The sequence below is a fragment of the Sphaeramia orbicularis genome, chromosome 15 (assembly GCF_902148855.1).
Source record: "Sphaeramia orbicularis chromosome 15, fSphaOr1.1, whole genome shotgun sequence".
NCBI classification, from domain to species: domain Eukaryota; kingdom Metazoa; phylum Chordata; class Actinopteri; order Kurtiformes; family Apogonidae; genus Sphaeramia; species Sphaeramia orbicularis.
This window is the reverse complement of record NC_043971.1, coordinates 1,300,653-1,327,164: the sequence shown is the minus strand read 5'-3', so window position 1 is coordinate 1,327,164 and position 26,512 is coordinate 1,300,653. Positions and strand designations below refer to the sequence as shown.

At 40.8% G+C, this 26,512-nt stretch overlaps 1 protein-coding gene across 1 annotated transcript in view; it reads right to left on the bottom strand.

The window, feature by feature from the left end:
- The window catches only part of gbf1 (golgi brefeldin A resistant guanine nucleotide exchange factor 1), a 130,636-nt gene that overhangs the window by 97,506 nt on the left and 6,618 nt on the right, over positions 1-26,512 (bottom strand). The gene's annotated exons all lie outside the window — the stretch shown is intronic.

Sequence of the window (26,512 nt, the reverse complement as noted above, 5' to 3'; positions counted from 1 at the left end):
TTCTTGTATTTTTCTTTCATTTTTGGTTTTTCCCCTGTAAGTCACTTTGGGAAAAAAGCGTTTACCAAATGCATGAATGTAAATGTAAACTAAAACTAAGCATTTAGAAAAAAAATGAAAACTAATAAAAACTAGCAAACCTGCTCTAAAAACTAACTGAATTAGAGAAAAAAAAAGTCCAAACTAAAACTAAACTATAATGAAAAATCCAGAACTCTTCTAAGCTTGGTTTATTGTCCAGGTTCGTCCCTGGCTTCTCTGTAGTATTAAAACTGCATGTGTCCATTTCCTGGTGCTGGGTACAGGGGACTGACATGTGGTCATCTTAGTCTCTGTTCAGTATTGGAGGACTTCAGATTGGTTTTGGTTTAGTCTTGGACTTAGGACTTCAGGCCCGGATAGCTGTATGGCTCCACTACATTTCATTTACAGTGTTTGACTTTGTACAGCAGTAGTGTGGGATCTCAAACCCTGTCAGTTATGGGATGGTGTTTCCTCAGGCTGACTCACTGTCACCCTTACACCACACCAATTTGTGAAAACCTGTTTCCCATAATGCCTTTGTTATGCATCTGCTCTGGTCCTGGTCCTGGTCTTGGCCCTGCATTAGTCTTGGTTCTGATTCATTCAGGGCTTGGCTATGATTTAGTCCAGGGGTGTCAAACATGCGTCCCAGGGGCCAAATGCGGCCCACCAAAGGTTCCAATCCAACCCCTAGGATGAATTTACAAAGTGCAAAAATTCCACAGTCTTGAATTGAATTACACACAAAAAAAATTAGCTTGAATTAAGGAAAAAATCTTGAATTAAGCAAAAAAAAAAAAAAAGAAATCCTCAATTCAGTAAAAAAAGATCCTGAATTAACAACTTCAAATTTTTGTCTTTGTTTTAGTCCAAAAAACCCATTAAATTCTGAAAATCTTTCCATTTCCAAACTCTCCTGTACCAATAAAATGTGACTAACCTGAACAAATGTGACCAACCTGAAATGTCTGTATTAAATTCAGCCCAATTTGAACTCTTTTTTTCCTGTTCCTCAGTGTTTAGTGTCTTTGTAGATCTGATCCAGAATGCACATGGACTAATGAGAAGTGGAGGAAGAAGATTGGTAAATTATACTATATTTCTTCAGAAATTTCAGTTTTTTCAGGTTACTTACATCTTTTTTGTTTGGATAGTTTATAAAAGTGAGTATTTTCAGAATTTAATGGGGGGTTTTTTGCACTAAAACACAGACATAAATTTGTAGTTGCCATTATTTCTAGGTTATTCTGTTCTTATTTTACTGGTTGGGTCCACTGCAGATCAGATCAGACTGAAAGTGGAACCTGAAAGAACAGGAGTTTGAGAACCCTGATTTAGTCTGAGCTCAGGTGGTCTGGACTTCGACACTAGTGGGGTTAACTCAAAGAACCAATGGTTTCATTCTATTTACAGTGATACTTAAGGACATATATAAAATATATACTTAAACGTACATACTGTATATAAAATAGAGCTGAAACGATTAATCAATTAGGTGCTTGAAGCCAATGCAAAAATTCACAATTCAATTAATCGACTTGAATTGACTGAAGGGAAATATTCTATTGCAGTTTTCCTGAACTGAAGCTTCTTTGTGCGTCACAATAAGCGTCCGTGTGAAACACAACGGTGGAACCAATGTTTAACAGCAGAGAAATGAAGGAAACAAAGCTTTGATTCAGGAGAACTGTGGCTGAATGATTTTTTTTGGATCCTTTTGAGTCCATTAATCATTTCAGCTCTAATATAAAATATATACTTAAATATACATATGTACAATATAACTAATTAAAAGCAAATATATACAAAATATAAATAATAAAATGTACATATAGTGACAAAGAACAGCTGTATGTCTGTTATGTTTCCAGTGCGTGGCATCGGCTCAACTGGACTCGACTCGGCCTTTTTGCGTTTCTATTAGGGATGTAATGATTACCAGTATAACGATAAACGGCGGTAAAATTGAAGATGGTTAGTATTACCGTTTAAATTCTAATAATCATGATAACCGTGTTTGATTACTGCACTTTTAGGGGAAAAAAACCCTATGGAAAGATCTGCTTTAATGTCAAATATTTGAATATAGTTTTTATTTATTACAATTTTAATTTTATATTCCTAATATTTGGAACCAATATTCACTTTTAAAGTCTGTGAAAAGGTTCATTAAACATCTGTGTGTTATTTATGCAATAAAGTATATACATTTTTCAAATCGGATTTTATATATTTTTTTGTGTTTTCTGTCCTTTTATGTTTTTATAGTAGGTTAAAGTGAAAAAATAATAGACAGATGATATAGATGAAGTTGTGCTGAAAAAACAGATCCCAAACATGGGTATAGTAAACATCTGTTTCTATAGTATATAAAGGCCAAATCAAAAGGACTGAAAAACGGACAAAATAGACTCAGACCACTAAGGGTTAATATTTGAATGTTTCTGACACAGAAGGGACATTGTGCCTATTATTTTATTTGGTTTTATTTTTATTTTTTTTAAGATGCAACTTGGTTAAATTATTATTATTATTATTTTTTATTTAACCAGGAAAAAGATCCCACTGAGATTAAGAACCTCTTTTCCAAGGGAGTCCTGGCCAAGAGACAGCATGAAACACAACACAACATTTCAGTGTGTGTATTAGGACTTTTTGAACATTCTGAGCACAATTTCAATAATACCACGATAATAATGATAACTGTGATAATTTTGGTCATAATAAACGTGATATGAAATTTTCATATCGTTACATCCCTAGAACCAATCCGATCTGCAGCTCGGTATCAGCTGCCGATCTGGCATTTTTAGAAGACTGGATCGGATTGGATTTAGTCACGAGATGGGGCCAATCCGGACCTGGTTCTGGGGCGTAAATATTGGCATAATTGAATGCTATTTTTTGCACTAAAACAATTGGCAGTTGTCATTATTTATAGGTTATTCTGTTATTATTTTACTGGTTCGGCCCACTTCAGATCAAATCAGGCTGAATGTGGAACCTGAAAGAACAAGAGTTTGAGAGCCCTGGACTATCATAACCTAAACTCAAACATTAATGCCTAAAAAACAGGCTCTATCTGCTGTTGCATCCTGCACCGTGGACTTTGGTGATCCTCAACATGTGGTCCTTCAGCGTGTCCATGTCTAAATAAGTCAGCCCTTGTAAACCGTGGTGGGTAGTTGCACTTGTAGAGGCGGTTATCTCAGAGCTCACAGTTTAAAGCCCAGACTAATACATCTGTGGTGTGGAGTTTAGAAGAATCTGCCATTTAAGCCCTGGATTAGTCTGACCTATACTTGACTCAACAGGACCACTGATGCAGCCTGATGCCAGTTCATGAGTTCATTCTGCTTTGACCTCTGCCTTTGATTCCCTCCTACATCAGGTCTGGAAGACGCCCCGCAGACGCTCCGCCTGCTCATAAATTTAGTAACTTTTCAGCGCTCATAACCTCCACTCCTGCCGGCGGAGCGGGACTTTTTTACAGTTTAAAACCAACATAGACATATCTGCATAGCTGGGATGGCTGCGAGCTGCCTTATGCATACATGAGCTGGTCCGACTGGGCCCCGGCGCTGCTCCTCTCACACTGGGATTACCAAGTACAATGGACAAATCTGACTGTAAATATCTACCACTCATGTTCGGTGCTTTATTACCACCTCTGGGGTATATTTAATATGTGCGCCAAAGTCACACAGCCATTACCGCTAAACTTATTTAGATTTTTACGTGTATTTTCTGTTTTTGATTTTAACATACAGAATGAAATGCATTGCTTTGGCTTAATGTGCACAGTTCTTCATGCAAAAAAAAAAAAAGTTTTTAAATGTGTGTCTTCTGGGGAAGATATTAAAGGAAATAGATCTAAGGAGTAGGGTTGTGTATCGGCAAGAATCTGGCGATACAATACAAATCACAATACTAGGATCACAATACGATATACTACGATATATCATGACACTGTTAAAAAGGCAATATACAATACAATACAATATATCACAATTAGAGCTGAAACGATTAATCGACGCAAAGTGATCCAAAAAAATCATTCAACCACAATTCTCCTGAATCAAAACTTTGTTTCCTTCATTTCTCTGCTGTTAAACATCGGTTCCACTGTTGTGTTTCACACAGACGCTTACTGTGATGCACAAAGAAGCTTCAATTCAGGAAAACTGCAATAGAATATTTCCCTTCCATCAATTTGTGTTGATTAATCGAATCGGGACTTTTTGCACTTCAAGCACCTAATTGATTAATCGGTTGCACCTCTAATCACAATATATCATGATACTGTTAAAAAGGCAATTTTTTGTTTGTTTCTTTTTTTAATGATTATTTCCTTGAAGAACTGAATTACACCTGAAATCTGCAGAAATACTAAACACATTTATATTTGATCCCAACAGGATCTAATGTTCTATCACAAATGTTCCTGTGTTCAAACTGAAATTCTGTTTCACAGACATTACAGTTTCAGATCCTGTTCAAATGTTCAGATTCTATTAGTTCAGAACTAACTTCAAGGTTCAAGGTTCACTTTACTGTCATTACATGTAGTGTGTACATGAAACGAAATCAGTACTCAGGTTCAGCACTGTACATGGTAAAAATCCTATAAAATGAATCCTATATTAAAAATAATAACAATAAAATCTGATAATAACAGTAAAACCTAATAATAAATAATGAACAAATATGCATAAATACTACAGTGCAAGATTAAAAATGAGCAGCATGTTACATTATTTTTGTTCAATCCCAACAAAGGACCTAACATTATTTAATAAAAGAATGTTAAATTATAAGAAATAAACTATATTTAAAAAAAAACCCAAAAATGAACCTTCACAATATCTGCATTTAAATAAATACCTAAAAATATCCATACAGTACTTCTTAATATCAATACAGTATTGTGAAATGAAATATCACGATATGTTGCAGAAGCAATATTTTCTTACAGCCCTACTAAGGAGGAGGACTGTTTTTGCATTTTGAAAACAAAGAATATAGGACATGGTCACTGTATTCTCTTATTTTAAAAGGAAACCACTAATTGTTGCACACAATCTGCTGATCAGGACTGTTTCTGAACAAAAGTATTTTGACTTCCATCCAGTGTTGACTGTATAACATGACAAAGCATGGTTCAACAAATAAGGCTGGTCCCGGTCCAGCACAATGCCACCACTGAACCACATCCAAGTATTATGCACATGGTTTTATATGGGGCTGATTATACAGCAGCTACAATGGGACAAGGGAGGTGAACTGAGTGGGTTTGGGAGGATTTTGGTAAAAACTATGTATTGTGCAGTTTGCTGCATGTTTGCAAGGCAGACAAAATGGGGTAACTTTTAAAAAGCACATTTCTGAAAAACGTCTTACTTTGAGGGCCATGCAAGCAGCTCCAGCCCTATTTGGACTGGATCAGTTTGACATAGGTGGGTACGTGGGGTAAAGTAATAACTGCCAGAGATTTTAGTCCCGTCTGAATGTACATTCAGTCTGATTTGATCTGCAGTGGGCCGGACCAGTAAAATAAGAACAGAATAACCTAGAAATAATGACAACTACAAATTTTTGTCTTTGTTTTAGTGCAAAAAACCCCATTAAATTATGAAAATACTTACTTTTATAAACTATCCAAACAAAAAAGATGTGAATAACCTGAAAAAAACCGAAATTTCTTCAGAAAAATCAGTGTAATTTTCTCAGTCTTCTTCCTCCCCTTCTCATTTGTCCATGTGCATTCTGGATCAGATCTCCAAAGACACTAAACACTGAGGAACAGGAAGAAAAGAGTTCAAACTGGACTGAATTTAATACAGACATTTCAGGTTGGACACATCTGTTCAGGTTATTCACATTGTATTGTTACAGGAGAGTTTGGAAATGGAAATATTTTCATAATTTAATGTTATTTTTTTGCACTAAAACAAAGACAAAAATTTGAAGTTGTCATTATTTAGAGACATAATGTAATATTTTTTCACATCAAACTGAGAAGAAAATCTGCAGTCATTCTTTGGTGTGGGTTCTTCTGCTGTTATTATTTGACTGTAGATCAGATTGGTCTGGATGTGGAACCCACAATAAAATGAGTTCCACAGCTCTGACTGTGGAATTTTTTCACTTTGCAAATTCATCCCACGGGCCGGATTGTAACCTTTGGTGGGACGCATTTGGCCCCCGGGACGTATGTTTGACACCCCTGCTCTAAGCCAATTTACAAAAACCCAACAGAATCCTCCAGGAGCAAACACTGGTGACAGTGGAAGGAAAAACTACCTTTAACGGGTTTAAACCTGGAGCAGAGCCAGACTGAGGAGGATGGACGACTGACAGGACCAGTTGGGTTAGAGATAGAGGGTAAAGGAGGAGAAAAAGAGAGAGAGATAGAGATAGAGAGAGACTGGGGGAGAGGAGGAGAAAGGGGGAAGTGGGGGGGAGTGGGGAGTGAACATGGTGGTACATATTGGCAGGTCTATTTTGCTTTCCCACCAGTCATCACCTTCTTGTTGTCCCAGGTTGTTAGCAGCTCTTCGTCAGCTGCAGAGGGCCACACCGGTCGCCTGCCCGCCCCCCTTCCCCCTCCCTCCACACCCCCCTGTCAGCAGGGCGGCTTTTGTTGAAATTTGTTATGAGCAGAACTGATCCCACTCTATTTAAGACGGGGTGCGTCAACAGGTTTAAAGGACTCCTGCTGCATGTGTCACCTCTTTTTGATTCAATATTTGGGCTATGAAATGTGGGCAGTTGTTTAATCGTGCCCCCCCACCCCCCCACGCCATCCCTCGACAAGAACACTTTTGACCCATGTCACCTTTGCAGCACTCACTGCTTTCAAACCAGCTGCAGCCCAGAAATAGGACAGCTTTTTTTAATTCCTGTGTCCAGTCAGAGGACGGACAGTGTTCAGGCCCAGTGTCCTGGAACAGGCCCAGGCAGGAGGGGACCACAGCCCACCAGAGGGGACCACAGCCCACGGGAGGGAGGGGACCGCAGCCCACGGGAGGGGACCACAGCCCACCGGAGGGGACCGCAGCCCACCGGAAGAGGCCCTCAGCCCACCGGAAAGGACCACAGCCCACCAGAGGGGACCGCAGCCCACCGGAGGGAGGGGACCCCAGCCCACCGGAAAGGACCACAGCCCACCGGAGGGGACCGCAGCCCACCGGAGGGGACCACAGCCCACCGGAGGGAGGGGACCGCAGCCCACCGGAGGGGACCGCAGCCCACCGGAGGGAGGGGACCGCAGCCCACCGGAGGGGACCGCAGCCCACTGGAGGGGACCGCAGCCCACGGGAGGGAGGGGACCGCAGCCCACGGGAGGGGACCACAGCCCACCGGAGGGGACCACAGCCCACCGGAGGGAGGGGACCGCAGCCCACGGGAGGGGACCACAGCCCACCGGAGGGGACCGCAGCCCACCGGAAGAGGCCCTCAGCCCACCGGAAAGGACCACAGCCCACCAGAGGGGACCGCAGCCCACCGGAGGGAGGGGACCCCAGCCCACCGGAAAGGACCACAGCCCACCAGAGGGGACCGCAGCCCACCGGAGGGAGGGGACCCCAGCCCACCGGAAAGGACCACAGCCCACCAGAGGGGGCCGCAGCCCACCGGAGGGAGGGGACCCCAGCCCACCGGAAAGGACCACAGCCCACTGGAGGGGACCGCAGCCCACCGGAAAGGACCACAGCCCACCAGAGGGGACCGCAGCCCACCGGAGGGAGGGGACCACAGCCCACTGGATGGGACCGCAGCCCACTGGAGGGGACCACAGCCCACTGGATGGGACCGCAGCCCACTGGAGGGGACCACAGCCCACCAGACGGTCACACACTCTGGAAACCATTTCACTGACATTAAACCAAGTGTCCACCCTGAGTGACCACTGAAGCAGCTCCTGTATCATCCAACAAACATAGGACAGTAATAGGACAGTAAACATGTCCCAGAATGCAACTGTGTCAATTAGGGGTGTTAGAAATTATTGGTTCTGCAATATATCGCGACCTTTCATTTCACAATACTGTATCGATATTTAAAAAGTACTGTATCGATATTTTTGACGATATTTATTCAAATGCAGATATGGTGGAATTTCATTTTTGTCTTTTGGTTTTCTGTATTGTTTCTATCTTATTTATTATTATTATTATTATTATTATTATTATTATTATTATTATTTAACATTGTTTTATTAAATAATGGTTATTTGAAGCATCCTAAAAGCACTTTTTACTGTCTGAGAGGCAGATGGTAGTTCCTTTGTTTGGGACAAAAGTAATGCTATGACGTTAGTTATGAATTCATAGAATCTGAACATTTGAACAGGATCTGAAACTGTAATGTCTGTAAAACAGAATTTCAGTTTGAACACAGGAACATTTGGTGATAGAACATTAGATCCTGATGGGATCAAATAAAAATGTGTTTAGTATTTGTACAGATTTCTGGTGTAATTCAATTCTTCAAGGAAATAATCATTTAAAAAATCGAAACAAACAAAAAATTGCCTTTTTAACAGTGTCATGATATATCACATCTTGATCCTAGTATTGTGGTTTGTATCGTATCACCAGATTCTTGCCAATACACAGCCCTAACTAGCAAAGCAACAAATATAAAGGATCATCTAACTTAATGCTTAAAATTAGATAAATGATTAAAAATAATCCAAATGTGAGAAAATAGTGCTAATGAGCAGCTGCCAGCAGAATTACCCAGAGTCCAGTGCAGGGTGAGTATCTGTGAGAATCCCAGCTTGAGTCTGATGTGTGATGCAATGCTTAGCTAATTGGATATGTGTATTACAATGTGCATGGTCACAGCGCCCTTATGGGCCATGAAATAACAAGCAGCTGTGTGTCAGGAGACTCTGTGTGTGTGTGTGTGTGTGTGTGTGTGTGTGTGTGTGTGTGCATGTGTGCGTGTGTGTGTGTGTGTGTGTGTGTGTGTGTGTGTGCGAGGCATGGCTGCTCAGAGGTTTATTAACCCAGTCCATCAAGGCAGTGTGGGATTCACACTGAGACGCCCGAGGCTTAAGGATGCGAGCGCCACACAAGCAAGACAGCAAGACACTGCCTCTGTGCAATACTAATATGAGCCCTTATTTTCAACCAGAGCAGAACAACAACCACCACCCACCTCCACACACAGACCCCCCACCCCCCTCTACATCCCACACCTCTGTACCAACACTACTTCTACAGCCCATGGCCGTCCTGCTTCACTTGGATCACATCATTAATAATAGCCCACATATCAAAATGTCCTTTGACTATACACACACCTGATCAACATTTACAGACCAGCTGAAAAACTGCATGAACGTCCATTTTTAACTGTTGGATCTTCAGAAGGTTCGAAGTACAATTTTAAAATGCAAAAAGAAGAAATGGGAGTGAGACAAAAAAATGTAAGTACTGTATTGAAAACAACAGTTAAACTGAACTAGTCTGTTCATCAGCCCATCAGCAGTTTCAGAGTGCAGCCTTTAACAGACCAAATATGAACATAAATGTGGATTCAGTGTTCACACTGTCAGGACCTCCTGATGGAAAAGGATCCAAAGCTTTGTCTGTTTGAACGTGGTCAGACTGTTGAGCTGCAGAAACAAGGAACGCACCATCACTGCTGAGGTTGGACACACCGAAGAACCTGAACGCACCATCACTGCTGAGGTTGGACGCACCGAAGAACCTGAACGCACCATCACTGCTGAGGTTGGACGCACTAACACAGACAAGCTGGATTTATAGAAGATCCTGAGGGTTATGGAACTAAACAGTCCAGTGGTAGAACCAAAAACATGTCACTGGTGCAGAACCGGAGGATCCGACTGGCTGTCCACCCAGACAGGGGACGGTCCTGGACCCAAATGAAGGTGGGCCCTGGTGCCGACTGCAGCCCAAGAACCATCAGACCACATCTGCCACAGAAGAGCTTTAAGAACCAAAACCATCTGCAAAGGCCTGGTGTCCTTCAACCAAACCACTGAACTGTCCATTTGGACAAGGAAAGAGACACCAGACAGTGGACAGTGGAAGGTGGAAGACAGTTGGATTCAGCTAAGACAACCATAGGTTCAGGGTTACTACAGCTGATAGAACCATAGGTTCAGGGTTACTACAGCTGATAGAACCATAGGTTCAGGGTTACTACAGCTGATAGAACCATAGGTTCAGGGTTACTACAGCTGATAGAACCATAGGTTCAGGGTTACTACAGCTGATAGAACCATAGGTTCAGGGTTACTACAGCTGATAGAACCATAGGTTCAGGGTTACTACAGCTGATAGAACCATAGGGTTCAGTTCAAGCTGCCTTAAATACAGACATCCATTCATATTTCAGCCAAACAGTGCACCGTTGCTGCATTCCACACACATCATGGCTTCTTCCTGTCCATTACAGTGAAAAGGATGCAGACCTTACACTGACCTGACGTCGTCCCCACGTGTCCTCAGCAGAGAACGTGTGGAGCATCTGAACCCCAACAAAACCTCAAAAATACAAGTCTAACCACTGCCAGACCATAATGGACTTGGTTAATTTTTCTGATAAACAGGTCAGCATGAACCCAGGTTTACTGAACCTATAGAACTGTCAATATGGAACTACAGAGCTCTGTCAAGGGTGTGTGCGCGTGTGTGTGTGTGTGTGTGTGTGTCTGTGGGGTTTACAGACCCTGTTTTAGTTCACAAACACATTTTACTACCACAGCATGGCAACAGAGCAGGCATCAGAATGATGGGGACGCTATTAAGGATCCGTGACTTATGTTCTGTCCACATAATACGACTACCACACCACACATTTGACAGCCACAGGCCGTTAGCGTGCTCGTCTACATTTACAGCGAACTGTTTTCCAGCACTAAACTGTTTGTGACACTGTCTCATAAACATAACTTACTACAAAGTGATTGTACAAGTGTTTGAAGGACAGTTCCAGATAAAATTATCCCAAAAAATCCCTGCTCTAATGAACATCCAAGGTTTGAAGCAACAAAAAAATCTGATTTTAGCAAAAAAAAAAATAAAAAAATAGGACAATACATCAGAATTATATTTAGTCAAGATGTACAAAACATTTAACTGACCTGATTTAACCAGTAAACAGAAATATCACAATTAAATTTATACAGATTCAGATTTCCATGTCTGTGAGCACCACACTTCAGAAAACAGTATTTATGAAGGTAAACAGCTGACACTACTTCCTGTTTATTGAATGCAGTATTATAAACAAAGGTGTAACTGGTTACATAGGCGACGCTTGTTGATTGGTTCAATGTTTTACATTAACTTCAGCTCAAAGAATGTTGTCAATGAGGCTCCAAAAATACACAAACATAAGTTGTATAAGTCATGCACTACAGGTCATGTCAACAAAATTCATCCGGCCACTAACTCTGCTTTGCATCGAAGCTAAACTTAGACACGCGCTCATTTACACACCGAAAACCTACACTTGACACCTGCACATATTGTCAGTACCAGCTTGTACAGCCCATCTCCAAAATGTTGTTCGGCCAATCAAAGTGTCACCACGTGCCGACCGCCGGTCTGTTTTTAGAGCAGACGCTGGATGTGGAGGTGTTGAAACGTCCCGTAGCGTGCTTTGAAAACTCACCCCCTGTGTTATTAATGCCCCCAGTGGTGCGTGGGTAATGAAAGCGGCGCTGAGCTCGGAGCTCATTAGATCAGGGCTGAGCTGTGGTGACGTGGCTCTGAGAGGGCCAACCCCAATTACCACCTCATAAGAATATGCTTAACAGAACATTAAACACAATCCAGGTTACACAGAGGAAAACTGTTCAGACTCAGCTGACAGTCCAGAGAAGGTCCAGACCTCCACTGAGCCGGTCTAGGCTCTAGTCTGGGCTCCCCAACTCTGGAACTCCTTGCCACCAGATCTCAGAAATATCACTCTCTTCAAATCCAAACTCAAAACCCATCTGTTTAGGACCGCTTTCTCTTTGTGAACACAACTGCATTGAGAAGAGGCTGCAGGTGTTTGGAGAAGAAAAAATAGTATAGTTTGATTCTTGTATTAAGTTTGTGATAAAGGTGTAAAAGCACTGAGGGGTTGGATTAAATAAGTTCATACTTCTTCCCATTCCTTTTCGTCCATGCAATATTCAGATTTGTATGTGCTTGAAGATAGATTCTGTTCATGTAAATGTTATTTTGTTTTTGTCTTAATTTGCTTTGTTTTGTTTTATTTTGTTTCTTTGAATGTTCAAAATAAATAAATAAATAAATCAAATCAAAAAGTTGCAGGTGTTTGGAGAGGATGCTCCAGGTGTTTGATGAAGACAACTCCTGTGTTGCTATCATCAACAGTTGCTCTACTGCTGTGTCTCTGGTTTGGATCTCCACTGGGTTCTGACTTTCTTTGGACCCAGAATCTGAATGTCAGGGCCTGGATCTCCACTGGTTTGAAACCAGCCTGATATCCTGTTAAAGAGTCTGACACTGAGCAGAAGGTCACCAACCGCATGCTGCTCTGAGCCGGTAGCAGAGGTTTGCATCAGCCCACTTCAAACTAATTTTTATTTATTTATTTTACCTTTATTTAACCAGGAAAACCTCATTGAGATTAAAAATCTGTTTTCCAAGAGTGTCCTGGCCAAGACAGACAGCAGTACATTAAATAATTACAGACACAAACTTTCACACATAAAACGAAAACAAGTTTTCAATACATAAAAACACAGTCAAGTCAAACCTTCCAAAGTCAACTTTGCAAAAAAAATTGCCCACGGGATGAAGATACAGTGCATCAGGCAAAACACCTGCAGCCCGATGTCTCTCTCTCTCTTAAGTCATACAACATCCTCTTAAAAGTGTCCAACAAAACCAGATCTGTAAGTTTCAGGTCTTTTTGTGGTTTGTTCCAGGTGAATGGAGCCACAAACCTAAAGGCCTTTTTCCCCTGTTCAGTTCCAACTTTAGGAACAGACAAAAAGAAAAGATTCTGAGAACAAAGATTATAATAATGACTGTAAACACCAGCGATGACTGTGTGTTCATGATTGACATGCATTTATGACTTTCACTTTGACGGTGAGTTCAACCAGCTGATCTCTGATGAAGTTGACTTCTGATTGTGTCCATATTTTCAACAGGGTCGACTAGAACTGACCTTTTATTTCAACCCTAACCTCTAACCCCTAACCCCTAACCTCTAACCTTTAACCTTTAACCTAGCGCTGGGCAATATGGAAAAAAATCCGATCACAGTAAGTTTTTTCATATCAGATGATATCACTGTGTATCACAATATAAATCAAATCACTATTTTTGTCCAGCTTAAGTTTTCTGTTCCTCATAAGTTAGTTGTGAAGACGTCAGAAGGATATTTTGGATTTACATCTGATTTATTTCCTGTCAGAGGTTGAACATGACAGATGTGTGAAGAGCATGATCCAAATGTTTCAGATCAATAAAAAAGGTCCATAGATTTAAAACTAAATTAAAAGTCTGACCAGCAGGGAAAAGATTTACAGTTTTAAAGAGAACACAAACTAAAGGGACCATCTACACCAAACAGTACCAGGGTTTATACGTGGGGGGAGGTGTTCCTTAACTGCTATAAATGGTGTAAAACTGAAAATGAAACTCAACATGCTTTGAACGTCCACCTCCTGGCTTCTACACCTCTGTTCCCTCTGCTGTTCCTGGTCGCCTGATGGAACACTCATTCCCTCCGTCTTCAGTCCAAACATTAGTGTTTGTGCTGCAGCTGCTCTTACTCCTGTGCTGTGGGCGTTAACCAACTGGACATGGCTCTAGTGTGATTGGTTCGGTGCAGTACTACTTAATTATGATTGGCTGTTCTTATGTCTGTCAAAACATAGACGAACGAATTCTATCGAAATTGTATCGAGCATGTCTCATATTTCTATTGAGGAAAAGTTATATTGCGGTATATACTGTTATCGTTTTATCGCCCAGCCCTACTCTAACCTCTAACCCTAACCCTAACCTCTTCTTCCTCTTCCTTCCACTTCCTCCTCCTCTTCTTCCACTGCCTCCTCTTCCTACTCCTCCTCTTCTTCCACTGCCTCCTCTTCCTACTCCTCCTCCTCTTCCTCTTCTTCCTCCTCCTAATCCCCCCCCCCCCGCCCCCCCAGGGGTCTAGTTTGTTGTGCTCACATCTTGTCCACTGTTGCTGTCAGCACATCCTGCTCCTCGGCAGCACCCTGAACCCTCAGCTCCCTCCATGTCTGAACCCCCCACCACCACCACCCCACCTCCTCCACCCAGCAGACACCCAGCCAGCATGATTAATAGCCCTCTGCTGGGACTCTCCATCCACTCAGCACATAGTTGAGAGTCTGTGAAACAGGACAACAGTTGCATCCCCTCTTCACACCGGGCCTAAGCCCTGCCTGTCAGTCCCCGGTTAGAACACTGTTAACTGGCCAGATTTACAGCTACTAACCAGCACTAGGTGGCAGCGTGTCTGGAGGAGGGGGGCTGGGCCAATTAATCATAGCCCCTCTGATGGGCTCTTTTACAACCGCTGGGCCAAAGGCTTACGTCTGTATAACACCTGTATAATCCACAGAGCCTACCACTGCCCATCAATCACCAGCTCACTCTAATGCACACATTATTTATATTCAGTGTAGGGTCAGAGGTCACACACTGGGCTTCAGTCGGAAAATAGAGCATGTTTCCATAGTCTGTGTAATAGTGTTAAATTAAAGATGTCATATGAACACACAATATGTAGAGTCTGCCCACTAGGTGTCCCCCATTCACACCAACAGTAAAAGATGTAAATCAGGGCTGTCAAACTCATTTTAGTTCAGTTCCACATTCAGCTAAATTTGATCTGAAGTGGGCCGAACCAGTAAAATCATAATGTAACTAGAAGCACTCGGAGAGCGCAGACCTCCACCAAGGCTGATCAGTGGCCCCCCCCGTGGGCCCCCCCACCCCTGATTACCACCAAAATTTAATCATTTCTTCCTTATCCCATTTCCAACAAACCCTGAAAATTTCATCAAAATCTGTCCATAACTTTTTGAGTTATGTTGCACACTAACGGACAGACAAACAAACAAACAGACAAACAAACAAACAAACAAACCCTGGCAAAAACATAACCTCCTTGGCGGAGGTAATAATATATAAATAATGTCAACTCCAAACTTTTCTCCATGTTTTAAAGCAGGGGTGTCAAACTTATTTTCTACCGGGGGCCACATTCAGCCCAATTTAATCTGAAGTGGGCCGGACCAGTAAAATAACAGCATGATAGCCAATAAATAATGACAACTCCAAATTGTTTCAGTGCAAAAAATAACATTCAATTATGCCAATATTCACATTTACAAACTATCCAAACAAAAAGGATGTGAATAACCTGAAAAAAATGACATTTGTTAAGAAATATAAGTATAGTTTTATCAATATTATGCCCCGACTTATCATTTATACATTTGCATTACAGATCAGGTCTACAAAGGCACAAAACATTTTAATAACAGGCAGAAAATTGTTAAAATTACATTTAATTTTCTTTAGACATTTCAGGTTGTTTATATTTGTTCAGGTTATTCACATTTTATTGTTAAAGGATAGTTTTCTTAATGTAAACATTTTCATAATTTAATGTTTTTTGCACTAAATCAAAGAGAAAACAAATGGAGTTGTCATTATTTATAGGTTACAATGATATTATTTTTGAGTTTGATGCCCTAACTTGCACTTTGCAAATTCATCCTGCGGGCCATATTGGAACCTTTGGCGGGCCAGTTTTGGCCCCCGGGACGCATGTTTGACACCTGTGTTTTAGAGTGAAAAAAGTAAAATTACATTATGAAGATGTTTGCATCTAAAAACTACCCTCTCAAGCAATGTGAATAATATGAACAAACTGAAAAAAAAAATGTGTAATTTTACCAATATTATGCTTCAGTTTATCATTTACACATGTACATTACCACTTACAGATCACAGTGGATCTACAAATACACACAAAATTTTGTAACAGGTGAGAATATTATTAAAATTAGAGCTGCAAATGATTAATCGACTCAAAGTGATCCAAAAAAAAAATCATTCAACCACAATTCTCCTGAATCAAAACTTTGTTTTCTTCATTTCTCTGCTGTTAAACATTGGTTCCACTGTTGTGTTTCACACGGATGCTTATTGTGATGCACAAAGAAGCTTCAATTCAGGAAAACTGCAATAGAATATTTCCCTTCAATCAATTTGAGTCGATTAATCAAATCGTCCCCTAATCGATTAATCAGTTGCAGCTCTAATTAAAATTGCACTTACTTCTCTTAAGACATTTCAGGTTGTTCATATTTGTTTGGGTTATTCAGATTTTTTTTTGCAATTTTATACTTTGTTTTCACGTAAATACATGAAAACATTTACATTTACAAAGAGAAAAATTTGGAGTTGTGAGTATTTATAAGTTATTATGACCTGCCTGAGACTGAATGGGTCTGAATGTGGAATCTGAACTAAAATGATTGTTAATATTTTTGTGTAATTTTTGCATTTCACAAATTCATCCCAAGGGCCAGACTGGACCCTTTGGTGGGATGGATTTGGCCCCCAGGCCACATGTTTGACACCTGTGGCCTAGTGGATGAGTTAGACAGTTATGATCTGAGGAGAATGAGCTGTGTCGAGATTCATTACATTTTCAATTCGTAAACATCATCAAACTTCAGTTGAGTCAGTTGATGGTTAAGATACTTCCACTTGGTCCTTACTTGTCAGTTTTGACTAAACGGATTCCTTAACTGACATTCCTTAAAGGCAGAGTTTTCCATCCAGGCCTTAATGGTGCCTCAAATGAGTCTGATTGGATCAAAGAAAGACAAGACTGTTATTACTCCTTTTCCAGAACGATCACTGAATGAGTCAGACCTTTGTCCAGCAGTGACACATTACTAAAAGTATACTGTGGATGGAGGACCTGAAATATGATCAAGTAAACAAACTGATTTCTGTGAAATCTGCATCAAACCATCAGTATTTAATGTTTTTTTTTTTTCTAAATGAACATAAGGAATGGGCAATGTCTGATCCAAGCAAAGCAAGTCGTTTACATAAAACTTGATGCCAGACTGAATGTGAAGTGTGTTTATTTTGATGCCATTCTGGCTCATTGGTGTTCATCAGTGCGAGTTAACATTTAGTTCAACAGAATAGTGATCCAGATCAAGGTTATTATCACTAACGAAATGATGAAAACTAGAATTGAAAAAACATTTTCGTTAACTGAAATAAATAGAAACTATAATTAAAAGAAAAAATGATAACTAACTGAACCTGTATTGTGTGTTGACAAAACTAACTAAAACGGATAAAAATTATGGATAAAATTCCCTTCGTTTTCGTCTTTGTCGATGTCGGATTGATACGAAAGCGATTTATTTCGCTCTAGCAATTTTAGAACTACCATCTGCCTCCCAGACAGTAACAAGTGTCTTTAGGGTGTTTCAACTAACCATTATTCAATAAAATAGTGTTAAACAATAATAAATAAAATATAAACAAAAAAGAAAAACAAAAAACTAAAATGAACCTCCACAATATCTGCATTTGAATTAATACCTAAAAATATCGATACAGTACTTCTTAATATCGATACAGTATTATGAAATAAAATATCACGATATCTTGCAGAACCAATATTTTCTTACAGCCCTAGCAAGGACACAGAAACTGATCTAGGTTGTGTTTTAGTTGCATGATAAACCCAGTTTGACACAGTTGAAGTGGTGACCTATCCACCTGAGGAACATTTACATGAATGTGGTGCTCTTCCAAGCATCTGGGTCCACCAGGCCCAAGTATGAATGTGCAGAAGAACCAGAAGAGCCATTCTGCACCATCAACACTTTTATTTTGGACACTCAATACGTTTATTTTGCTGGACATAATTGTGTACTTTTACCATGATGCATTTCTACACTGAGGTATTTGTACTTTTACTTGAGGATCTGAGTACCTCGTCCACCTCTGCACACTTACAGGATTAACCAACTCAGTAGAAACCCAGTAAAAGTCAAGCATCATGAAACTGAACAAGGCGACAACTCTGCCCACTCTGTTTATTGTCTTCAGACTATGTCATAAAAATAACACAGAGAATCCAGCTCATACTTGGAGCTACAGGACCCCCAGGCCACACAGCAGCAGACATGTGGAGAATTACCATCAGGCACATTCTGGTTGCTAAGAATGCCTTCATAAGTAAACATATTTGCATAAGTGGCTGAGCGACATGACTTATGGCCCGTCTTCCATGGCATTTGCCAGCTGCCTTCTGCCACTTCAATTGGGAGTGATATATGTGAGAAGATCAGGTGGCAGGACACAGGGAGGGAAGGGAAGGGAAGAGAAGGGTGGGGGTAAAAGGCCGGGCTGTGACCCCCAGGGGGGCCACCAGCGCCCGACTGCCTGACCACAGCTGGGACCCACCGACACACACACACAAACACACACCTGACCTTGAAATGAGACGAAGACAGACGGCATGTGTGCATTCTCTGCTGATGACTGACACCACGGTAAAATGTGGTGAATTAGGGAGGCTGTCAGTAACACATGGATTACAGTAGGAGAAAACAAAAGCACACATTCCACTGGAATGGTGCCACTGAGCCACTCATTAGGTCTGAGGATCACAGGAATTCTTACCATTCATTCACTGCCTGCTCACTACAGGTTTCAACTCCAAATGGTAAAAAAGCGGCAGAATGGCTCAGTGCTGTTTACTTTTAACTATTTACAGTAGAAACAGGAATCTAATGCCACATTTCCACTACGTGGAACTGGCTCGACTCAGCTCGGCTCAGCTCAACTCTGGTACCAGGTCCTATTCCTGGAGACTGTTTCCATTACACAATACTACCCACTTCACAGTACATGGACGTCATAGCAATGTGGCGTGTTACTTCTGTGTCATCTGCTTAGAGTCACCGATAAACTCACTTGTTGCGTGTTGTCTCGTCAAGCTCATGCTGAATTTTTACATCGGCCACCAAAGACTGAATCTCAACCGACTGTGTTGTAGTTTTGTGGGCTGTCATCATGTGGATTAACCTACCACTATATTTACTGTAAACTTCTGCATCTGTTTTTCGTAAAAGGGCGGGTCACAGAGATGACTCTCTGACCAATCAGTGGTCTGCAGTGTTTACACATCACCTTTTAGTATCTGGTCCCCAGTCCTGGAACCTCGGTGGAGGTGATACCAAAAAACTAGTACCGGGTACCAGATTAAAGGTCCTTTTTCATAATGGAAACGCAAAAAGGCCGAGTCGAGTCAAGTCGAGTTGAGCCAGTACCACATAGTGGAAACACAGCATAAGGAGGCCGTGACCCACCAGTACTCTGATTTATGTCAAAGACCTTTCAGAAAAAGATGGTTCCATGGAGAGTGACTTCCTGTTTCAGCATCACAACAAGGTTCAACAGTCAGTTGTCAGATTAGTTTGGCTGGTCCGTTCATCCCCTTTAGGTAGAACTCATGTTCTTAACTCAGGTCAGTAGGTTGTTTAGGTTGTTCAACCTGACCCCCCCCCCCACATATATATATATATATATATATATATATATATATATATATATATATATATATATATATATATATATATATATATATATATATATATATACACACACACACACACACACACACACACACACACAGGGTGGGGAAGCAAAATTTACAATATTTTGAGGCAGGGATTGAAAGACAGTGTATGACCAATTAGTTTATTGAAAGTCATGAGAATTTATTTGCCACAAGAAAATGTCCATAATAGAAAATGTTTTTATTCTATGTGTCCTCCTTCTTTCTCAATAACTGCCTTCACACGCTTCCTGAAACTTGCACAAGTGTTCCTCAAATATTGGGGTGACAACTTCTCCCATTCTTCTTTAATAGTATCTTCCAGACTTTCTGGTAATAGTTTTGCTCATAGTCATTCTCTTCTTTCCATTATAAACAGTCTTTATGGACACTCCAACTATTTTTGAAATCTCCTTTGGTGTGACGAGTGCATTCAGCAAATCACACACTCTTTGACGTTTGCTTTCCTGATTACTCATATGGGCAAAAGTTTGTGAAAAGGTATGGATAATAGTGTTAGGTATGATTATGACATCAATATGTGTTTGGTTTCAAAACAATTGACGTAGTGTCTGCTGAGAAAAAACAACTAAATGTTCATTGTACATTTTGCTTCCCCACCCTGTATATATGAAGGAGAAGCTCTCCAATCTCATTGTACATTCAGTATGATGACAATAAAGAGCATTCTATTCTATTCTATTCTATTCTATTCTATTATATTATATTATATTATATTATATTATATATATATCCTTATATGTTTTATATATCTCTTTTATCTGTAGTATAGAGTTAGCTTTTGGTACATTTCAGTAGTAAGTAGCAGTATTTTAGTAGTATTTGTATATTTAATATTTTATCTCTGTATTTCTTGTATATTGTATATGTGTGATATTTTTAAACAGTCGTATTTGGACTTTAAGTGTTTGCTGCTGAACAGATTTTCATTGTTCCTGTAACAATGACAGTAAAGATCTATTGTATTCTATTCTACGTTGTTGAACTTATAGTTCTTGTTTTCACAACTGCCCTGTGGTTGGCAGTTTGGATTCAGTTCTTATCTGGAACACAGTTTTGATTCCCGACCTTAACACTACTGTGCATTTTACTGCAGCTGATTAAATAAATGAGTTGCTGTCGAAGCATGGACTTTGATTGTAACAGTAACATGTTCTCACTATTCCGTAGTGAAGCAGTGCTTTGTGCTTTGCTTATGGGAAAACAAGACAATTATTGGAAAGGTCAGCTGGAGAGTAATCAAATCATCCTTCACAATGTTCATTCTGCAAATCCATGGCCATGCCCCCTGATATCCAGCTGCGATGGCGTGCTGGTGATTGGAGTCAATTAGAGGTGTGCTTGTGAATTTCGTTAGTGTTTGGATGAGACGGAGAAAGCTGTCAGTCACAGAGCCACTCTGGCTTTGTATCTGGGGGGCTGCCGGCAGCTCCAAACCTGTATTTGTATGAATAAAAATGAAGGGATTTAAGAGCAGACTGTTTCTTCTGCAGACTTGTCAAAAATCCGACCTTCGCTACAGCAGAGGGGGTTCGTAGGATGGGGGGGGGGGGGGGGGATTGAGGATGAAAAGCTGAGGCTCAGTGACTTCTGCATAAAAAAAAACCAAGAGGTGAGGTGAGAGGAGATCAAATGTACGTCAGAATCTCTCTCACTCCGAGGTTCAGTCCAGCAATCAAACAAATCCACAGAATTATTCAACAGGAGATTGAGGCAGATTTGTCTGGGTGATGACGATCCTATATGGAATAGCCCCCCCCCCGTCAGTGTCAGCTCACAGACAAAGACTCAATCTGCAGCTCACAATAACGCTGCACATGTTACATCCACAAACAGAACAGGCTGTAGTGTCGTTTTCACAGGAACACTTCAAATCCATCAGCCACAGTCCAGTATATTTGTCGCCCTGAGATGCTTCGTTTTAATTCCGATGCGGAGTCTGGACTTGATACAACGCCGTCCACAGGTTCTGTCATCTGGACCAAGGTTCTCATAGTTTTGGATTTTTCATTATAGTTTAGTTTTATTAAGGAAGCTTCAGGAAGCTGAGTGGCTGGAATAGCATTCAGTGATGGGCCAATACCTTCGTCCCATTCATCTCCAGGGCCACCTTTTCTCTTCAAAGGGCCCCAGGGTGCATCACCTTCTTCTCTTCACTACTCTTGGGTGTCTGGCCTTTAGGATGACTTGACATATTCACACTGAAAATGTGTTATCCTTCTCTGGAAATGTGGTACCTGCTGAACTGAAGAAAAGGGAGGGTACCAGATGGGTAATCTAGGATCAAATGTTCTCCAGTGAAAGCCCCGAGTGCAGATGTTTGAAATAAGACTAGACAGTAAAGAAATCAGCAAGAACATGTGATTTTACCCATTTTTCAGGGTCAAATGACCTTGACCTTGTCTAAAATCATGTGACCTTGACCTGTACATGATTTGAGACCTTCAAAAACGACAGTAGCAACCCCCAAAACCTCTAATACAGTGGTTTCCAACCTTTTTTAGCTTGTGACCCCATTTTAATATCACAAATTCCTGGCAACCCCAGACATTCAAAATGGAGACATTTTTTTGCTAAAATTAATTTGTTTTTAATCATGTAATAGTTTGCTATAATATGTTGCAAATAAACATAAATTTTACACAACATTTAGGTTATATAATGTAATTTTTTATTAGTAAGTTTTAATTAAAAAAAAAAAAAAATTATCAATTACTAGAAATTTCAGGCGATCCCATTTGAATTCCAGGCAGCCCTACATGGGATCCCGACCCTAAGGTTAAAAAACACTGCATTAACTGCTCCCAATCCCCTTTTTAAGTTGTGTGGTACAGTCTGTTCTTTCTCAAACTGATAAAATCTTGCACCACAAACATCTGAAACCAGTGTTCAAGGGGTTAAACTGAAATGAGGAGGAAAGAGGGTCTTATTTAGAGGCTCACCTGGGGTCTGTATCCACCAGCAGCACCAAAGTTTGCACTGTAATAACGCCAATCCTTTTACAGTGAAACCTTGCCACTTCAGTAACTTTTTTTTTGTCTTTTTTTTTTTTTTATCAATTACTAGAAATTTCAGGTGACCCCATTTGAATTCCAGGCGACCCCACACGGGGTCCTGACCCCAAGGTTGAAAAACACTGCTCTAATATGACATTTGCATGAGCACGTATGGCAGAACTAACCAACAAATGCATGATTTTCCATTGAAAAATGGGTTTTCTGCACTCGGCTGACGGGCACCCTAAAGATGGCGGTGGGGGGGGCGGGGGTCAAAAATTTTACGGATTGGGACTAAATTTCTTTGGGGAGTTACTAACATATAAGAAATTAACTGGTCAAATTAAGAGCTTGATTGGAAAAGAAGTCCCAAAAATGGGACGCCCTAAGGTGGGGCCGTTAATGTTGAAGTGAATAAAAAAGCCTCAACTGGTCCTGCATATCTGTGATGTCGAGCAGGTTTGGAAATCAGATCCATTCCGCTGTGAATATTGCGCAAATAGCAAGACCATGGACAGATGCAGGCTGCAGAGCTGTGGAAAGCATTCAATTGTACCAGTCTAATGAGGTTAGCGATGGGGCATTAGGTGTCAGCCTCCATCCAAACCCACCTAGTTCAACCCAGAGGGAAAAAAAGCATCCGTTTCCTGCTCCGCTGACGGGGTAAGGTGGAGCTGAGGCGTCCCAACACATGGTCCATCACAGACATCTTCAACTGTACTCTCATTGTTCGGGTAGCCCAAAGACTACTTCTACATTTTCCAGGAGATGGAGGAGGAAATGGCTTTTTTTTCTTTCCTTTCAGAAAAGAGAGACAACACTTCCTTTCCCAGAACAATCTATCTCTCTCCTTGACAAGGCTCCCTGCTATATTTACCCAACTAAAACTGCAGATGATATGCTTCCAGCTGCACTCGGCTGCACATGCTCCTGTCAATCAGAGCAGAGGAGGACCGCCAGAACGGTGAAAACTGCAGCCAAACACCGAAAGAAAGAGAGAAAATAACACAAACAAGACAAGAGAGGGGCTGAGAAACCTAGTGGGGACAGCTTCACTTTTTCCTTCTGCTGCTTTGGCTTTTGTTGTTAAAGGTCTGACATCCACAGCAGAGTAAATAGAGTTAGTTGGCTTTCATTAAGCAGACAGCTGGGCCACTGCGAAGCCTCAAAGCACCAGCACAATACAGCCCACCCGCAACATCTCCCACCAAAATACCACAGTGTTTCAGTCGGAGTGAGAGGGACGGGCAGAGATCTATTAAGATGGTGAAAACAAAACAAATTGATCAGTCTGTCAAGCACAGAATTCAGCTCTACTGTGGTTATTTGATCTCTCATCAGGGCATGGATGTAACATTTGAGAGGCCGGCAGCACGGGGGATTTGGGCTTAAGGATGCAACAAGGCCTTCAAACATCCTTGACATGGACTCATTACTTCATGCAAATGTCTTTCAAGAAGAAAAAAAAGCTGTGAGAAAAGATTTTAAATTTCCATTCTGGTGTGAATAATAATGCAACCCGTAGAAGAAGGGAAAGGGTTAGAGGGGGAGACCGGGGTTAACCGCTGTGGTGGATTGTGGGTCGGCCAGCAGCGCCTGTCCATCTCACTGTGGCGCAGACATTCCCTGGAGGAAGGAGCAGGGGGGTTAGGGCTCCATGTGTTCCATCTTTCCCAATGCTTATATCTTGTACAACTGCAGACGAGGAGCTGCCAGGACTCTCACTGCAAAGGCACGACAATATGTGTCCTCAAAATCAGCCGATACGTACCCTCAAAACTCAGACAGAGGTCTGCGCAGAGGTCTGCTAGGACTAAAACCAACACCAGAACTACCAGGGAAAGTTACAGTTAAAGTTATGTTAAGTTAAAGCAGTGTTTTTCAACCTTGGGGTCGGGACCCCATGTGGGGTCGCCTGGAATTTCTAGTAATTGATAAAAAAAAAAAAAAAAAAAACTTACTGATAAAAAATATATGTTGAGTTGACAGAGCCAATCCCAATCCATAAAAGACATGACAAACTGTGAAGCTGAAACTGCAGCACTGTGGTTCTGTTTCTCTTTGGTTCTGTTTCTGTGTCAAATGTTCATTGTGGTCAGTTTCAGATGCTGCAGCTCTTTCATAATTCATAGTTTCAGTTCTTGTTCGTTCAGTATTAATTGTCCTCCTTGTAAATCACAGCTGGACTGACTGGACAGATACTGACCAAGGAAAATAAAATTCTCCCTTTGTGCAGTAATCTACACCTGGATTTACTGCCTCTATCCACAATAATATACATTATATAGACTAAATGTCCTCTGAAATTAACATTTATTTGCAATATAGTATAGCAAACTATTACATGATCAAAAGCAGATTAATTTTAGCAAAAAAAAAAAAAAAAAAGGTCTCAGTTTTTGAGTGTCTGGGGTTGCCAGAAATTTGGCGTGGGAATCTTTTCCTACCTCACGATTCGATTCGATTCCAATTTTTGGGGCTACGATTCGATTCAAAATCGATTTTCGATTCAAAACGATTTTCAATTCAGTGCAGAAAAAAACAAACTGAACTGCAGGAAAAATGACAAGTGCAATCCAGAGGGGAGGTAAAGCCAACAAACACACACCTTCAAGTTTCTGCTGCTTTGAACAGATGTTTTTTTCCTCCTGAGTGAAAGTTGTAGACAGTTATTTGTGGTTTTAAATAATTTGTAAAAGATGCAAGATGAAAATGACCTAAAAGATACAAGACACAGATGTTATAAAAGACGCAATGAGATTAAAATGATGTAAAAACACAGCAAGAGGAAAATGACCTCAAAGAAGTAACAACACAAAACTAAGTGTATGACAGAGAACTGTTGAAGGTCCATGAGTCAAAGCAGGCCTGGACCATGACTTTAGACACTGAAGAAGAACAGTCACCACGGATTATAAACCACTGGACTATTACTCTTCATAGCAGTAGTAGTATAAGTAGTAGTAGTAGTAGTATTGATGTTGTTATTATTTCAAAGATTTTAAAAGACACTAAATGTTGACAGATCCATGATATGAACACGTGTGACAGGCTAAGATGGTCTGTCTGGTAAATCTACTGCATCAATGTCCACAGTGTCAGTGTTCACACAGACAGAACTGGTTTTTCTGTCTGTTGAGGTAATAATGAACTGTGTGCAGTGAAAGTAGATCTAAATGAGCAGATCAGTGCTGATTCAACGCCCTGTTTGTCTGAGTATTCCACAGGTTTAATTTGAAAGGCAATAAGAATGCACACATTTCCTCTAATAACCAGAAAAACAGAGTCATGATGTCACATGTTAACTGGAGTTAAAGCCCCCAATCAGAGGTTGCACTAGACATTTTTATTGTCCGTCATTTTGACGGACAGAGTTGTAAGAATTCCATCAGAACACATTATTATCCATCATTTCAAATAAAATTTTAATGATAATGAGACATATTTAGTCGTATTTAATGTTCAAAACCATCTTAATAATGCAGCAGCTGTAGTTGCTGCTGGTTGATAAACATTATCACTATTACTTACTTGTCCTTCATCTTCCACCATATAAGTCCCTCTTTTTTCACCATATTTTTCAATGCCATCACATTAACCGAGCTTTTTAAAATAACTAAGGAGACTCGGCTGTCTCAACATTTTGCGCTAGCAAAGTAGCATCTAATTTTGGCTAAAGTCAGCAAAACAACAAGACCTGACAATGAGTGATTAATATGCACACTGGCACCAACTGGACAGGGGTCTGCTACAGGTCAACTAATGGGGAGTCATTTGAAAGAAGTAACTTTGTTCAAACCCGCACCTGCCTGTACCCGCGTACATTA